The sequence below is a fragment of the Vipera ursinii genome (assembly GCF_947247035.1).
Source record: "Vipera ursinii genome assembly, chromosome: 3".
Taxonomy (NCBI): Eukaryota; Metazoa; Chordata; class Lepidosauria; order Squamata; family Viperidae; genus Vipera; species Vipera ursinii.
This window is the reverse complement of record NC_139516.1, coordinates 81491166-81510149: the sequence shown is the minus strand read 5'-3', so window position 1 is coordinate 81510149 and position 18984 is coordinate 81491166. Positions and strand designations below refer to the sequence as shown.

General features: G+C 42.8%; 1 protein-coding gene across 5 annotated transcripts in view; it reads right to left on the bottom strand.

Moving 5' to 3' along the window:
* LRRC8D (leucine rich repeat containing 8 VRAC subunit D) overlaps nucleotides 1-18984 on the bottom strand; it is an 86595-nt gene that overhangs the window by 45287 nt on the left and 22324 nt on the right. The window contains exons 1-2 of one of the 5 annotated variants that reach the window (XM_083359311.1): nucleotides 8599-8867; nucleotides 8126-8361 (exon numbers count right to left, since the gene is read on the bottom strand). The gene's annotated coding sequence lies outside the window, so the exon portion shown is untranslated. Of the gene's footprint in view, nucleotides 1-7610; nucleotides 7733-8125; nucleotides 8362-8598; nucleotides 8868-18984 lie in introns of those variants that run through there. The other 4 variants (XM_083359312.1, XM_083359313.1, XM_083359314.1 and 1 more) reach the window with 4 other exon arrangements.

Here is an 18984-nt window from a genome sequence, read left to right as displayed (position 1 = left end):
GCACACATGTGCGGGGGAACCTTTACCTATACCTATACCTATACCTAGATAGATAGATAGATAGATAGATAGATAGAAAAGGTAAAGGTTCCCCCGCACATGCGTGCTAGTTGTTTCCGACTCTAGGGGCCGGTGCTCATCTCCGTTTCAAAGCCGAAGAGCCAGCACTTGTCCGAGGACATCTCCGTGGTCATGTGGCCGGCATGACTAAACGCCAAAGGCGCACGTAACACTGTTACCTTCCCACCGTAGTGGTCCCTATTTTTCTACTTGCATTTTTACGTGCTTTAGAACTGCTAGGTTGGCAGAAGCTGGGACGAGTAACAGGCGCTCACTCTGTTACGCGGCACTCGGGATTCGACCCGCCAAACTGCCAACCTTCTGATCAACAAGCTCAGCGTCCTAACCCACTGAGCCACCACGTCCGTTGCATAAATATATATATATATATATATATATATATATATATATATATATATATATATATATATATACACACATACATACACACACACACACACACACACACGCCTTATATTTATATATATACATACAAACACATACACAACGCACATAAGGTCAAACATTCTTCTGATACTCCTCCCCTTTAACTTTCACACACCTTATTGTAAACTGCAAGGTGTCTCACAAAAGATAGTAATTGTTTACATCATTCTTATCTTTATACACGTTATCATCTCTTCCACTCATAATTAAAAATTATCTGAAGATGAAAATGTGATAAAAATGTGCCGCAATCTGACCACACCATCAGGATCAGATTTAACCCTCTCCTAACCTTCACCCAATGTAATTCCCTCTTTCTGCAATTCAGAAAGATCAATAAGCCACATTAGTAAGTGGCACTCTCTAATCTTTCGCCAGGGTTCACATCTAGCAATGTCTCTGCTACCTGTACAACACAGCCATTTTAATTACCAAACAAAAAGAGCTCAGCAGGTTTACAATCAGTTCTCTTTATAATCTGGTAGCAGTTTCTGTCGAATATGGAAGGGGTCCCAAACCCCCGGGCTACGGCCCACTACTAGGCTGTGGCCGATTTGGAACCAAGCCGCATGAGCAGTGGGCAAGTGCACACACATACACAAGCAGCTTGATTTGCACGAGCAGCGGACCGGCGCGTGTGCACATACACACGCAGCTCAACTTGCGTAAGTTGAGCTGTATGTGCAACATGCGGGTCAGCCCACCTCTCACGTGGCCCAGTTCCCCTCTCCCCCCCCCGGGGGACCGCCAAGCCGCAAAGGTTGGGGACCGCTGCAATAGGAGACTTGCCTATTACCTTATCTTTAGATGTTATAGCAACAATATCAGCTAAATTCAGACATTCTCAGCAGTTTTTGAAACCACTGTACTTTTTCAGTAACACTGAAAGCTACTGCAGAAACAAACAGCTTAATAATAGGTGAATGTTACTAAAGTGGTTTGTGTTGTGCTAGGCAAACTTCCAACTAATTTACATGTTTAATGGGAAAAAATGTAATGAAAGGACAAATTAAGAATTTCTTTCCAAAAATTCCTTGTCAAGTGCAAGGAACCAGAACAACACTATGAGCTGATCAGAGAAGTTTCTTGATTGCTACTTGCATATTTACAGGAATCTCGCCAGCCTAACTGCATTCTCTAGAGAACAACCAGGTAAACCCTTTAGGGATTTAGGGAAAGTCAGGTTTCTGTCACTTCCTCTCCTTCAGGGATTTCATGCTATCCAATCTCTTAACTCCACCCACCACTTCAGAAGACTCCACCTCCATCTATTAACTCAAAACATTTCTTAAGGCAAAGTTGGTGCTAGGTCTAGATCAGGGGTAGGCAACCTTGGCTCTTTTATGACTCATGGACTTCAACTCCCAGAATTCCTGAGCCAGTTGAAGTCCATGAGTCATAAAAGAGCCAAGGTTGCCTACCCCTGATCTAGATAATCAAGACGATTATCTAGGGCAGGGGTCCCCAATCCCCGGGCCGTGGACCAGTACCGGGCCATGGCATGCCAGCAACTGGTCCGCACGAACAAGCAAAGCTTCATCCGTGGAATGCAGGCAGCACACAAAACCATGCACTCTCCAGTCCGTGGAAAAACCTCTCTCCACGGAACCAGTCCCTGGTGCCCAAAAGGTTGGGGACCTCTGACCTAGGGCACCAAAATGAAAAAGACTTTTAAAAACCACAATTTTGAAAAAAAGGCAAAAAGCAATAATAGCACATTCCATGTGCCAGCAATCCTACTCAAGGGTTATATGTAATTTTGTGGAATTGTTGCCATAGGATAACAATGCATGTTGATGTAAATAAGATTATGGACTCTGATTCCATTCAAGAAAAGAAAAAAAATTCCAAGCTGAAAATTGAAAGCATAAACCTTAAAAACTTAAAGGAAAAAAAACAAGAGGGCGCCTTTTCAAAATTCCAAACAAAATCAAAAGATGAACTGAACCACAGGGGGCGCCAGAATATGTCTTTGCCAAAACTTCTGGAAATGGCCCTGCTTAAGGACAAATTGTATCATGCAAAATACACATTAACTATTAATATGAATAAATGCAGCCTTATATCCCTGCTTTCAATGAAAATATAATTCACTATAAATTCCGTGAACAAAATGGAAACAACACTTTTTCAAAACCTGGATAGCTGGAAAAAAAACCAAACAAAACCCCAAATAAAACTAAGAAAAGATGTTGGAAGCATTTACCTACTTTTCCTCTTTTGCAATTCACAGTAACCTCCCCCCCTCCACACACACACAGAAGATTTAAATATATTTATGCAACTGTCTTTTTAAATGTAAACTTTTATAATTTAAAATGCTTTAAGGGTAAGATTATATGCATGCAGATAATGCTTTAAATGTAAAATCGTCTGCCTGTCTGTCTGTCCATCTGCCTAACTATCCCCAATATCTAAAATGTTCAACCTGGCAATTTACATGGGCTTCATTCAGGATTATCATAGTTCTCTCTGACCCAAGACCTCATTAAAAAGCTAGATCAAGATATAAACCCAGGTAGTCCTCGACTTACAGTTCATTTAGAGACCGTTCTGTCAAGCACCAGGGAAATTAGAAGATCCAGGCAGTTCAAATGAGTATAAAGATTTATTGCAAGCTTAAGCTCTCTACAAGAATCTGAACTACTAACAGTCAAGAAAAATTGGGGGAAATGCAAGAGTTAAGAAAGGAATTCAAGGTGGGCTGCACTCAGATCTTTTGTGGGAGTGCAGGGACTCATGTCTAATGACGCATTTGACCCTCCCTCAGGTTCAGCCTGGTCATATCTCCTACACATTCAAAATTACAACAGCCCTGGAAAAAGTGACTTATGACCATTTTACACACTTACAACCATTGCAGCATCCTCACAGTCATGTGATCAAAATTTGGACGCTTGGTAACTGACTCATATTTATGACAATGGCAATGTCCCAAGGTCATGTAATCATCTTTTGTGACCCTCTGACAAGCAAAGTCAATGGGAACGCCAGATTCGCTTAACAGCCATGTTACTAAGTTAACAACTGCAGTGCTCCACTTAACAACTGTGACAAGAAAAGTCGTAAAATGGGGCAAAATTCATTTAACAACCATCTCGCTTAGCAATGGAAATTTTGGGCTCAATTGTGGTCCCTAACCCTAACCCTGTAATAAAAGTAGTTGGAAATCCTCACATCAGCCATTTAATTGGAAGAGATTTTTAACATGGCCTGTTCCCCAGGGCTGGATAACAAATATGTTTTAAAACAGAATGTCTATTCAAAGTATTGTATTAAATTTGTACAAGTCTATTCCTGCATGAAAAATATTTTAAAAACATACAAGTAGTGATGCACCTCTAACTACAGTAAAGAAGTTAAAAAAAATCAATCAATAGGGCTAGGAAAAAAAGTATTTTCCAATATCCACCTTTTTTATAAGATCAAATAAATAACCATGAAAGAGAGAATACATGATCATTGAAGGTCAAAAGTACAGGTAGTCCCCAAACTATGATCACAATTGGCCCCAAATTTTATGTTGTTAAGTGAAACATTTGTTAAGTCAGTTTTGCTCCATTTTATGACCTTTCTTGCTACATTTGTTAAGTGAAGCACTGCAGTTGTTAATAACATGGCTGTTAAGTGAATCTGGCCTCCCTATTGACTTTGCTTGTCAGAAGGTCGCAAAAGAGGATCACATGACACCAGGACAAAAATATGAACAAGTTACCAAGCAACCAAATTTTGATCATGTGACCGTGGGGATGCTGCAAAAGTTGTAAGTGTGAAAAATAGTCATAAGTCACTTTTTCCGGTGCCGTTGTAACTTTGAACAGTCACTAAATGAAATGTTGTAAGTCAAGGACTGCCCGTATATACTTTCCCTAAAAATTAAGTCATATCCAGATCATCATGCCAACAGCTTTAGATCTCCATTAACTTAGTCCATTATCTTAATACTTCTTCTGAAATCATTAAGAATGTTTATGTGGAGAACACCAAGTTTGCCAAACCATTTGATATTGACTTGGTTGATAAATATTTCAAGGAGGGCGATTCTACTTTACCTCTTCTTTTCTTGGCAAACTACATAAGCAGTATTCTGATAACATATCAGAAATAAATGGCATAAAGTTTTATCTAAGATCTATCATCAGAGGCAATATAGGTTCATTATGGCATTACATTATGCCATGCTTTCTTTTAGGCATGACTTGTAGAACTAGTTATAATGGCTTAATTCATGTGTAAATTATAGTTAATGTACTTCAAGGGCTGGCTTCACATCTGAAACAAGCCACACATGAGCTCAGGATGGTCCATGAACATAATTACTGTCCAATCTTTGTTGGACGCCGGAGAGTGGAAGAATCATCCCTAAGGGTTCAAGAGTTAAGTTCAAAGAACTATGCTTACTCATAATAATATAACATTCTGTAACTGAGACTGAACATGAAGGGGGTAATTATATTTTTTAGGACTTTCTGGTAACATGCAAGTTATTTTGTTAATCTGATAAGCCTTGAAAAGAGCAGGAAGAATGTACATTTTGCCAGACAGGTTGGATAACTATACCCTACTCTACTATCTAAAACTATGATGGGTATACCAAGATAAGCCTGAGGAATCACTGAGAGCTAGATTTAAAAAGGTAAAGGTTCCCCCGCACGTGTGTGCTAGTCGTTTCTGACTCTAGGGGCCGGTGCTCATCTCCGTTTCAAAGCCGAAGAGCCAGCGCTTGTCCGAGGACGTCTCTGTGGTCATGTGGCCGGCATGACTAGACGCCAAAGGCTCACAGAACGCTGTTACCTTCCCACCATAGTGGTCCCTATTTTTCTACTTGCATTTTTACGTGCTTTCAAACTGCTAGGTTGGCAGAAGCTGGGATGAGTAACAGGCGCTCACTCTGTTACGCGGCACTCAGGAGTTGACCCGCCAAACTGCCGACCTTCTGATCGACAAGTTCAGTGTCCTAACCCACTGAGCCACCACGTCCCTTTAGCTCTGCAGAATTTTCCAAGGATATTCTAATCAACAGCTTGAAAGCAAAGGGGATCCAAAATGTCTTCATTGCCATATTTCTTTACAACCAAATTCTCCAGGAATTTTCCAATCTCAATACCGCTAAGGGCATTAAACATTTTCTTGAGAGTAAATATGAAGGAAAAAGGAATGCATCACCTTCTTCTAGCCTTCCTGGAGAGAGGATAAAGCCAAATATTATCATGCAAAAAAAAGAAAAGAGTGAAGGCATAGAAGAGACAGTTCAAAGAAGATAAATATAAAAAGTCTGAAAAAATGAAGTTATTACAGAGGCCCAAGTAAAACTTTTTTTTAAAAAAAAATCTTGGGTTCTATCAAACTGAAATAGGACAGAACCTTTTCCAAGAAAGAGAAAAGGACTTATTTTGGTTATTCCTTCTGACAGGAATGGTCTCCTATCCCTTGAACAAGATGCATACTTTCAGGGAACGGATTTGCTATCAAAATATCTAGTTTGGTCTTTTGAGAAAAAGAGTTGGTATGCAATTTAGGCCTCAGATATCCAAGGATGGGGTAACTATTCATAAATACTATTATCCAACTCACCCTTACTACTTAAAAGAGTAGTAAGCCTTGGTATCATCTTCATTTAACCTGTGACAAATCTAACCAACAGTTTCGTTTTTAGACACTGCAAATTTAAAACAAGTCTTGACCATTTTCGACACGGCAAGGACCAGTGGAATACACATTCCTGAACCAGAGAATGTCAAACATCTGCTTTTATCTTCCAGAAAGGATTGGGATATAGAGGATAAGCAAATTGAACTCACTTTCAGAAGTACTGAGTATCTCGTGACTGCAGCCTAAATCAGAAAAATTCCAGCTCAAAAGCTAATCTGGAGACGAGATTATAACATTAGTATTTTATTAACAGAGCAAAAAGAACAAGAAAAAAAGAAAACATTCACTTGGACCAAGTTTTTGTGCACGTACTATTGGCTTGCTAGGTTGACTTATTTATTAAATAAAACTGACACGCTGAATGCTGCACAATTATTAATAAAGTCACAAGAGCTTCCAGAGAAAAGAGTAAGAGTTCCATGTTAAACCCGATCCTTCAATGAAAAATATTTAACCCATATTATGACTGCTTATCAATACATCTACAACTCTCAAAACAAAAGCTCTGGTTGCAAAGCTATACTGTTACATGGGCTAAGCGAGAAGAGAGTAGACAGAAAGTCAGGTTGTCACCCTTCTCCATTTATATTTCAGTGGAAAAATGGGATGGCTTTTTCACCCCCATCCAGGCCTTGATTTATAGATAGATAGATAGATAGATAGATAGATAGATAGATAGATAGATAGATAGATAGATATAGAGATAGATAGATAGATAGATAGATAGATAGAGATAGAGATAGAGATATAGAGATAGATAGATAGATAGATAGATAGATAGATAGATAGATAGATATAGATATAGAGATATAGATATATAGATATATATATTTGTATCAGCTAAGTACTCCTTGCTCTGCCAGGCTATAAAACAGCTTGCAAAAAAGGGCACATAAACAGCGCTCGCATCAATCATGGCAGAGGCTTCTCAGCTACCACAAAAAAATAAATAAAAAATTGGTCATTCCTTACTGTAAGCAGTGGCAATGATCCCTATGAAACAAGGCTTTTTTTTTTACCCGAGGAAAGGGGGTGTATTTTGTACCCTGCACACTGCCCCCTTCAGTGCCAAAGGAAGTGATTGATACATCTTTTGTTCCAAGCCACCGGCGCATCACACATGTCACCGGAGCTTCCCCTCCTGATAGGGCAGGACGCACGCAGGGCAGACCCAGCTCTCCCGACCCTCCTGGCTGAGCCAAAAGAACTTTACGCCGGAAACCTTCGTTCTCCTCCTTTCAATGCACCCGAAGGCTTCAGCCAAACACTCTCCTCGCCCGGCCGGATTGCCTTTTCCTTCCACAGACCGAAGGCTGAACTTACTGCCGGGAGAGAGAAGATGTGACAAAAGGCGACGGCGGGCCCTTCCACCCCCCCTTTTCTTTTCTCCCCCCCCTTTTCTTTTTAATAATAATAATAATAATAATAAAAAGAGAGAGAGCAGAGCCAACCTCAGCCCCAGTTGCGCCTGCTCTCCTGGAAAAGCGCTCTCCCAGTCCGGCGTCAATTCAATTCCCCTCCTCCGGCGCCTCCCGGCTAGAGCCGGTTTTGCTCTGATGCTACTTTTCGGTCTGCTGGGCGAGCGGCGGCGGCGGCGGCGGCGGCTCCTCCACCATTGTCTGCCCAGACTCCCCGGATCGCGATACAGGCGCTCAGGTGGCGGCCGGCCGAGGAGGGGGGGGGGGAAACAAAGAGCCACCGGCCCTCGCAGGCTGGAATAAGCCGGTCCCGGAAAAGCTCCGCTCCCCGGGAAGCCCCAACCGGGGAAAACAACGTGCCTTTTACCCCCGCCCTTCGCCTCTTCCCCCCTCCCTCCCTCCCTCCCTCCCTCCCTCCAAACCAAACTTGTCAACTGCGCATTTGCACCGAGCAACAGCAGCAGCAGCAAGCAACAGCAGCAGCAGCGCCGAGCCTGGCGTTGAGCAAGCAGGCAGCGGGGGGGAGGGGGGGGCAGGCGGGCACGCACCGTAAACGTACGTACGGGTGCAGACTGCTCGCTCCTCAGTTGGACTCGTCGGTACCTGACCGAGCCGCGCTCTTCTCTCTCTCTCTGCCGCCTTCCTTCCTTCCTTCCTTCCTTCCTAGCGGGGCTGAAAGCTGCGGCTTCCTGGAGGATCGGGGAGGGGGGGAAGCTGGAGAAGGCGGCGACCCCGAGAGTCACTCAGTCATTTTGCTCAAGCCCTGCAGAGACGCGAGGGTCTCCTAGAAGACAAGGGGGGAGGGGGGAGAAAAACAAAAAGCAGGGTGGGCTGTCAGGCTTGTCCTCGGCAGCTGCTACCCGGACCTCCATTTTCTCCCTCGAGGTTGCCCCGAGGAACCCGAAGCGGAGCTCTTTTTCCCCCTCTACCCCCTTCCCGGCAAAAAAAAAAAACAAAACCTGCCCGTCCCGGCTGCCCCCCACCCCGCCGCGCGGGATCCTCGCTTGATGCTCCCTCTCACCGGGATCCAGCGCCGAGTTTTGAGATGGGCACCCGTGAATCGCTTGCAAAGTTGTTTTGTTTTTTGTTTTTTTTCTTCCTCGCCTGGCGCCGCCGCTGCTTCGCTCTCCGCCGTTGGATCGCCAAAGCCCAAGCGGATTCACACCGGCACCTTGCTAGCTGCTGTGAGGCGGGAACTAGGATCCCTCGACGTATTACAGCGAAGGGCTGCTTGCAACCGGCTCCCCGTTTTGCATAAAACGCGAGAGCCGGACTGTGCGTCGAAGTATCTATCGGCTTGCATAATTTTTTTCTCCTTTTTTTTTTTAAGGAGAAAAAATAAATAAATTCACCGTTCCCCGGGCGGGCTTGGCGGCCCGCCTGCTTGAGCAAAAAGGTGGTGAAACTTCACGCTCCCCTCAGTTGCCCTCCGCGCGCGAGTTAGAGCGGGCCTCACTCCCTACATTTCATCCCACTTTAACAACAGCGTTTTCTCTCTGTCTTATGTCGAGGCCAAAAACTTCATAGGTGGTTGCTTTTAACGAAGACTTTCGAGTGTTGCCCTGCTAGACACCTCTCCGCCCTGGCCACGGATCTGAAGGTGGCTTGGCGCGGGTTCAAAACGGGTTTAGCCTAAGCGGCCACGTTAATCACAGCACGCCGAGTTAAAATGGAAGGTGAAATGAGTGCTGTTATATTATGTCTACGTTGTGATCGTTTCCCTCTCCCTGCCATCTACGGCTTATCTCACAACAGTTGTCTGCTATTCAACCACCTCTCAAGGTTATCCATTCCTCCAGTATTGTGGACAAGATAAGGCCATGGGCAGGAAGTTTTACTGATATACAGGGGAACAGCGCGAAGTAACCACACTTCCTGTTTGCTGGGTGCAACTTGGAGTTCTGTTTTCTTCTGGACTACATGACAGAAAAGCCTACCTGAATACTTGGGAATGTGCCTGCGCTGGTGCCATGCAAGCAACCGGAGCCGAATTGTCCACTGGTTAGGAATATCTATTCTAGCATCCGTCCCTTTTTAGCACCCCAATCCTTCCCAAATAACAAGACTGCAAAATTGGAAGCCAGACAATGTGGTTTAGCCCTTTCAGTGCTGGATTAAATAAGGAAGACCCAGATTTTAGTCTGCCCTCTAATACAGGGCTTTTTAACCGGTGGTACGCATACCACCAGTGGTACTTTGGCAACCATCCTAGAAGTGGTAGCGGGGGAGGGGGGGAAGGAATGAGCTGAAGCGGTAATAGCATCGCACAAGCCTGAGGGAGACATAGCTGGAGCTGCAGGGCTGTCGGGTCTCAGCAGAAGCCCCAGGATCAGCTCCCGGCTCCAGCTGATTGATGCTTCTGGGAGCTGGAGGTGCCCTGAAGTGAGAAGGAGGAGGAGGAGGGGAGAGGAGAGGATATAAAAGATTGTTTTAGTAGGAAAGGGCCAGCGAGGGGCTGCAGCCACCCCACCCCGTGGGCAAGTGAAGAGGAGGCAGAGCGCACCTGGCATCCCTGCTGACCGTCCCTGGTGACCACTGAGAAAGAAAAAAGGTAAGAGAAGTGCTTCCCTTTCCCCCAGGATGCCAGCACTCGCCGCCTTCTCTGTGCACCCCCAGGGGGCAAGGGCAGAGATGACCAATGGGGGGCTCAGTGGCTCCAGGGCGGCCCCGTGGATCTAAGCCTGAGTGTGTTCAGCTTTGATGGCCCCCGCCAGTAGATCAGCGCCATGCCTGCTCACTGACCTAGCCTCGCAGCCACCAGGCTTCCCTTTCACCAGGACCACCCCTGCCTGCGTGGCATAGCGACGGCCAGCGGCAGCATGGCCACTGGCAGCGCTGTCAATCTTCCCCCGCTGTCATGCCTTCCTGAGCGCGGAGGAAGGAAAGAGAAGCAGGGAAGGAAGGAAGGGAAGGAGGGAGATTATGAGAGGGAGGGAGGGTCTGAGGGAAGCCCTGCTTTAGCACTTGGTCACGACCAGCCCTGCTGCCCTTTTGCCATCCCCTTGTCCTCTCCTCCTGACTCTCCTGGTGGTCTCCCATCCTATCGCTGAGGATGCTTTGGTTACAAAGCTGAGTCTCCTCGCATGGAGAGGGAGTGGGCCTCCCTCTGACCCACACATTTTGCCCTCCCACACACACCATGAGCAACCTGGCCAAGGAGAGTGAGCCAAGCAGCAGCAGCCTCGCAGAGAAGGTAAGCCCAGCCGGACACCCCCTTGGGGAAGGTTGGGCTGACCTGGGCGCTTGCCTTCCACTGCCCAGGACTCTGGGCAGCCTGCAACACCGGGGGTCCTCCGTGTGGCCTGAGAGCAAAGGAAACGCCACCACCAAAAAAATTAAAACCGGTACTTTCTTCCTTTTTTTTTTTTTTTACAATTTGTAACATTTTATTAGATCATGGAATAAAATACAAAAATACAAAAGCAAATATTAGGACACAGCGGGGAGGAAGAAGGGGGAAAAAGTGAGGGGGAGAAAGGAAAAAGAAAAGACATTGACTTCCAACTTCCTCTGTTGCAGCAGAATGAAGCATTAACATCGAACCTCAACTTTTTACATTTCCATAATAGTATAAATTAACCATTTCTGTAACAACAAATGAATCTAACCAGTAAAACCCAAAATTCCCCCCCTTTTTTGACACCTTGCTAAGTCCTAAAAGTGGTACAATCTGTGAAAAGGTTGAAAAGCCCTGCTCTAATACACACTAGTCCAGAGGTCCCCAACCTTTTGGGCACCAGGGACCGGTTCTGTGGAGAGAGGTTCTTCCACGGACCGGAGGGTGCATGGTTTTGTGTGCTGCCTGCATCCCGTGGATGGGGCTTTGCTTATTTGTGTGGCCTGGTTGCTGGCATGCTGCGGCCCATTACCAACCCACGGCCCGGGGACCTCTGCGCTAGTCTACTCCCTCTATTCTAGGGGGTGTCTTTGTCCAACTTACTCTCGTGCAGCTGAATCCTGCAGGGTTGTTGTTATGGAGAAGAGTAGAAGAGAGCACTCTGTATCTTGAACTCATCTACAAAAGGCACAATATAATTGTCTTTGTTTTGGGAGATACCTGGACAAGCCCCTGCAGTTTCCTTGGCAAGATTTGACAGTGCCTCCTTCATGGATCAGAGAGAATAATTGGCCTAAGGTCACCCAGTTGTGCCTAAGGCACAACTAGAACTCACAGTCTCCCAGTTTCTAGTCTGGTGGACTACTGACATGGTAGGCTAAATGTAATAGTCTCCACATAAGTACTTGCGCTATACTATACTGAACTTCGCTACATGTAGCCTTCAACTTACAACTGTTATTGAGCTTGGAATTACAGAAGTAAGTTGTTCCAGTCCCTAAGCAGGCCACCAGGTAACTGCACCCGACTTTATTCTATTTTGCAGCAATTGTTAAGCAAATCCACTGTCGGCAACCAGAAGCACTGATTTCCAGCAAAAAAGTATCATAAATTGCAGTCACATGACCATAGGACCCTGCAAACAGTAAAAGTGACGATTGCCGAGCACCTCAAATACAGTCACATGACCTGGGGGATGTTGGAATTTTGAATATGGGTCATAAGTAGCCCTGGAGAGGTCCATCATATCTTTGAATGGTCAATAGGTGACCCATTGTAAGTTGAGGGCTATCTGTACATCCTACAGAAAAGATTTTGTAGATTTGCCATATTCTTGAAACATCTAAAACAGAGTTCCCCAATCTTTCATGGTTGGTGGCGCAGAGCGGCGGTGGGGGTGGTGAGGGATGGTTTTGTGTGTGTGGGGTGAATGCATGTGTGCACATGTGCATGCACACACACACACATGGCTCACGTGAGTGGAAATGAGCGCTCACGCTACTGGGGCTGCAAATGCCTGCAATGCTTGCATAAGTGGGGCTGTCCACATGCATAAACACGTGCACCAGCCAGCCTCTAACGCAGCCCACAGGTTGGGGACCTCTGATCTAAAATGTTCCTAGATGTAAGCAATGTGCAATTATTCTTTTAATCCACGTTGATGTGCTTCTGAATCAGAAGCCAGACTAACCTTTTTAAATGTAGATATTTATCACCTTTTGAACATTCCCTTTCTTCTTTATTAAATACAATTTTAAAAGCAGCAGGATTTCTCACTAATAATGGAAGGTGCATAATGAATAGATAGCTCAAGACCAATTAAGTGGTACAAACATTCAGGAAATTAATTTAGTATTTTTTTAAAAAAAACATCTCACTACTGCTGTGTCTATGGCCCAGTTCTTAAAGTATCTTTGCATCATAAAAAAATTCTGGATACAATCCTACTCAACCTCTAGGAGAGCAAAGTCCATAATCTGGCACCTAAATGAACTAGAATATATCAAGAGAGCAAGAAACAGGAAGTTTAACTAGTTTAAACCTGCTCGGTTCAAGCTTGCATGGCTATTATCTAGGACTAGTAAAAGAAAGCCTGTTCAACTGAAGACTCCTTTAACATCCACCATTCTGCTTGCTAGACTTTCTGCTCCACACTATTCTAACAAGCAAAATCTTACTTTTCTTGAGAGAAGAGCAGCTGTTTCTACACAATCATAAATCTCAGAACAGAAGGCCTTGAGTTCTAGACACGATTGCTGTGCATTCATCAGGGTTCAACCCCACTTTCTTCTTGCACAATGTTACTGCATCTCGCGTTATCTACAAGAAAACAACCAAATGCAGAGACTACCAAGGACTCCACAGTTCAACCCTGAGCTAAAAATATTCTGTTGGGATTTGCACCTGCTACCCATTCTACAAGAAGGAAGACTATGGTAAATAAACCTTGCAGTTGTAACAACTACACAGTTGTATCTGGTAATGTGGAAAATGGATATTTGTACTTTTGGTGTGTAGGCTACAAAAAAAACCTCATTGCTTCATTCTATGAGAATGAACTTGGGTGGGGGGAAGATGCAGAATGACAAAACTGTTTGCTGTAAATCTACCTTTTGTCTGTGCATGAGAGACACAGCATATCTATCTCCGAAAGACAGACTTATGGGATAATAATTATTTTGATGAAAGCAGGAAACTCCTATAGTGTTTCCATGCTCATGCCCTCAAAACTGGCTTTGAGCATTCATGAGCATTTCTTTTCTCACAATTTTTGTTATTCTCTCCTGCCTGCCACTACTGCTTCAAGACCATAATTTTTTTTTGAAAACTACAAATACATATATTCTGGGACTCCATAATTACAGGTAGTCCTTGGGACTGCGATATTTTTGTTGCTAAGTGAAACATTTGTTAAGTGAAGTTTGCCCCATTTACGACCTTTCTTGCCACAGTTGTTAAGTGAATCACTGCAGTTATTAAGTAACATCCTTGTTAACTGAATCTAGCTTCCCCATTGGTTTTGATTGTCAGAGGGTCACAAAAAGTGATCACATGACTCTGAGACATTGTAGCCATCATAAATATCAGTCAGTTGCCAAGTGTCCAAATTTTGATCAGGGGGATCCTGCAACAGTTGTGTATAAAATGGTTATAAGTCACTTTTTTTCAGTAACATTGTAACTTTGAACGGTCACTTAAAGGAACTGCTGAAAGTTGAGGACTGCCTGTATAACATTTCATAATATAATAAATATACTATTTCAAATAACCGTTCGTAAAACAGGGACAACCTACCTAAGCCCATGGATTGTAAGTAAACTTCTAGGCCTGTTTTTGTGGACTCCTAATTTGCACTTTCAAAATTCAACGGCAAAATTATTCTTTTTAAAACTTAAGGGATGAAATAATTTTTCTCAAGACCCCAAAATATCAGGTCCATCCTCTCCAGTGACCCATTTCTTTTTCCCCTGCAGCCATTAGGTAAAGGTAAAGGTTCCCCCACACATGCGTGCTAGTCGTTTCCGACTCTAGGGGCCGGTGCTCATCTCCGTTTCAAAGCCGAAGAGCCAGCGCTTGTCCGAGGACATCTCCGTGGTCATGTGGCCAGCATGACTAGACACCAAAGGCGCACGGAACGCTGTTACCTTCCCACCGGAGCGGTCCCTATTTTTCTACTTGCATTTTTACGTGCTTTCGAACTGCTAGGTTGGCAGAAGCTGGGACGAGTAACAGGCGCTCACTCTGTTACGCGGCACTCGGGATTCAACCTGCCAAACTGCCGACCTTCTGATCGACAAGCTCAGCGTCCTAACCCACTGAGCCACCATTAAGAGGCTATAAAAACCATTGCCCATTCCAGACCTGCCATATCCAGACCTTACTATGTCAAACTGCAGGTGAATTTAGCACAGCCTCATATTAAGATACACCTGTACATGGAATATTAGACGCTAGGAAGAACAGAATGCTGGTCTCTTAGGTCAGGTTAAGGAATTTGTTTTCTTCATGTTGCTAAACTACACTCTGTTTATTCCAGCGATTCTCAACCTGTGACCTGCGGGATCCTGGGGGGGGGGCATGATGTCATCACAGGGGATCTGCATAGACTTTAAGAAATGTTGTGACTTAAATTTTAAGCCTTGGGGCTCCGTGACCACAAAAGGTATTTAAAGAGGGTCCCTCGTGAAGAAAAGATTCAGATCACTGGTATGTATCACTGGTGTTCTGGTGGCAATTGTTCCGCAACACGTACAGCATCACAATTCCATATACTTCTCTAAGGAGAGGGCATCAAATAGGTTCCATTCCTGCAGCTTGAGATATATGGACTACCTATGAATTTGCAGTAGAACTGGGATTCTATGGAGAAAAATTTTCCTGATACTTGACAATGGGGATTCTATAATTGATCATTGATTGATGCATTCCTCGCCCACCCACCCCCAAAAAACCCTGTGGTATTCTTTGAAGAGGTATCCTTTGTTCATCCTTTCAGCAAAGAGACTTAAGATTTGTGTGCTGCTTACCTAATATTCACCTCCTCCATTCACAGGTTTATTTGTTGAATGAGAGTGAATCTTTCAGAATTCATACTTATGTAATCATCAGATAGGAAGCAGATCCACCCTTATGTAATGGCTATGTTCATATTGACTTGCTGAGGTTATTAGTGTGCTTTCTGGCGCTTTGCAATATCAGCAATTACGTGGCTTTATTCCATAGTTAACAGGACTTCACGGAACATCCTTACAAGTTCTTCAGATTGTAAGGGATTTTTTTTTCTTCAAATCATTGCACAAGATTCTTACTGAACATTTTCTATTAACTCACGAGTGACGAAATGAAAATTTTAAATAAGTCAAAAGAGCTGCAACGTAGTTTACTACTCTCACGAAAAAAGAAATTAAGCTGACCACTAAAGAGAAAGCATTGTACAGCAATTATTTCTTTTGCTGTTTGATTTTCTTTGTTCAAGAAGGATTAGCTAGTGAAAACACACAGAAGTTAGCTTTATAGAACACATCCAGCACCAATTTTTCTAGATAACAAATGTTATTAAAAAGCATACCATACCAACTCTGGAGCTGATGAAACGAGCTGCAATTCAAAAATGCTATGCATTTTAATACAGGTAGTCCTTGACTTACGACCACAATTGAGTCAAAATTTCTGTTGCTAAGTAAGACAGTTGTTAAGTAAGTTTTGTCCCATTTTACTACCTTTCTTGCCACAGTTGTTAAATGAATCATTGTAGTTATTAGGTTAGTAACACAGCTAAGTGAATCTGGCTTCCCCGTTGATTTTGATTGTCAGAAGGTCACAAAAGTGGATCACATAATCCCGGGACACTGCAACTTGCCAGTTGACAAGTGTCAAATTTTTATCACATGACCACTGGGATGCTGCAACAGCTGTTAAGTGTGAAAAACAGTCATAAGTCACTTTCTTCAGTGCCGTTATAATTTTGATTTAGTCACTAAATGAACTGATATAAATCAAGGACTACTGTAAAAGGAGTTAGTTGGAAAAAGTGCTACCTGATTTTTGGCTACTAAATCAGGTACAGATTTGCATACTTGTATAGAGACTAACAAGTTTTCCTCCTATAACAACAAAAAAAAAGATAACATCTGATTTCATGTAAATATTATTTAAAGTAAATAATACTTTCATGTAAAGTATTATCTATCCACTCATTCTCTACGTCAAATGATCCAAATGAAGTTTTGCGTGCTCTCCTGCCACTTGTGCAGCCCGGTTCCCAATGGGCCACGGTCCAGGGGATGGGGACCCCTGCTCTACATTACTAATTTCCAACATCAAGAAGAAAAACATTAGATACATGCATGGTAGGTTTCACTTCTTCAATAATATTTTTTCCATTTTTAAAAGAGAAACGGACAAGCATCCATCACAGTTTGGCACACACCCCTTTCTGCAGATGCAATGATGGCTTTGCTTGCTGTCATTGCTGTCACTGAACAGGACATCAGACCCATTCTAGAGACTTAGTCAGGTCTAGCTATTGTTCCACTGTTTTTATCATCTTTACCTTCAACTGATTAAGAGAGTCCTGTAAACCAGTGGTAATTATTATACAATAAGGTGGCTAAATTGCTACGTATCTCTTTCGAGAGTGATTCTAGAAAAACAGAAGGGCTGTGTGTTCATGAAACTCACAAGAACTCCTTTGGAACTCCTAAGTATCTTCAGATGCAATCTGAGAGACTCTCCATGCAAAATACATAAAAGCAGCAGCTTATGTAAACAATTTTCAGGTTCATGCTGTTCAAAGGCTTTACTGCAGTTCTTCCCATTAGATAGTCATGGGCCAATATTATTTGAGGGTCAACCAATTTGGGGACAAACGACTTTGGGTTGCACAGCACAGCAGGATGAAGAAAGCCCAGGAGATTCATGTTTAAGAGCCGCCTATGGAACAATAGTTCTGTGGGAGTGAAATGTTTGCGTACAGAGATTTATACCAATCAGGTGCTTTTCAGAATACCAGCACTTTTTTTTAGCAGGCAGGTAACAGAGGTGGTTGGTGCAATTTCATACAATGACATTTTTTTTAAAATCAATATATGCAATGAATTGCTGGATTAGACTGAGGTAATTACCATGGTTAGCAATTAAAAGGGTTGACTGCCTTAGGAGACAATCTTTATTTGAAACTGGATAGAGAAGAGTACACCCTTGCCAGTTTGCTAACTGATCTGTGTGTTTTTGTATCGTATTACCTTTCTGGGCTGCTTAACTGGTTTGGGACTTGGAAACAACTGCTTTATTATTCTATACAGTTTGTGTGAGGTTGGAGCAGACGTCTATGTGGTCATCAGCCAGTAGAGCTTCTCAAGATTCTATCTTATCCTTCCAGCTATTTGATAGTTCTACTGAACTGCTGAAAGAAATAGTGGAGGATCAGAGATATTACTAAACACTAGTTAAATACACACCTCTTTCCATAGAAATACATATAAATTCCATATAAATATAGGTACACAATGAAATCCATGCCTTTTAGAAGGAAGCTGCTTAAGTTCTGAACTGCTGTCTTTTAGTGACAATGGACTGAAATAGAGCGAAGAACCTAACATGGACTCCAGATAAGATAGCGATGCTTTTAATCATTCAGGAGGCAGATCATGGAACAGATTCAGTCTGTCTTGGATAGATTTGCCCTCCTTTGGAGACCTGGTAAGCAAGTAATTATATTGCTCACCCACCAGACTAGTGTCTACACACATTCTATGAGCCACCGCTTTAAAAGTGTTCTGAAATTTCAGATTAGATTAGATTATTACAGGAGCTCTATACAGATATCCTGTAAATTCCATGAGTATTCTGTAAGATACTTTCATTCCCACAGAAAATTTGATGAGGCGAGTAGCACAACATATCTATCTGCATGCAAAGGAAGATTCAGTGAAATTATCTGTGGCCCCAGAGTCTAGTTTGACAAAAAAAAATATATGTAACAATTTCCTCTTCAGAGATGTGCTGTTGCTAGTCCTGGTGATTTTATTTTATTTTCTTTTTAATTTGTGCTCCGGGCACAATATTTTATGTAGTCCTAAATTTTTGAAATGGCCACTTCATGATATCAAGAAAAATAAATGCCTGCTGCATATGAGTGATTTACCTGTTTTGGAAAAAAACAATTATTTTCTATTAATCAAAGAATGCGGAAATGTGTGTTAGCATGGCATGGATTTTGTAATGTCTTATACTGTATTGTATTGCTCATATTATAGTAGTGAACTCATTAGTAAACCAATGACTATTATAAAAAGTTTTTTTCCTCCATAGTTGTATTTTTAACTTGTATTTTTAATTTTTTCCTTAAGATTAAAGATAGTCTTAATGCATGAATTAACTAAATAAATTTTTAAAAAAGAATGAAAAAATGTTGAAATCAATTGAAATTTGGTATTCATTCAATATTTTTGGGATACTATTTTAACTAATGATCTGTTATTAAAGTAAGCAATCAAAATGATCCTGGTTAGCTAGTCTTAATCTTCTTTGCGATAATGATTTCAAATCTCCTTACTTTAATAATATTGG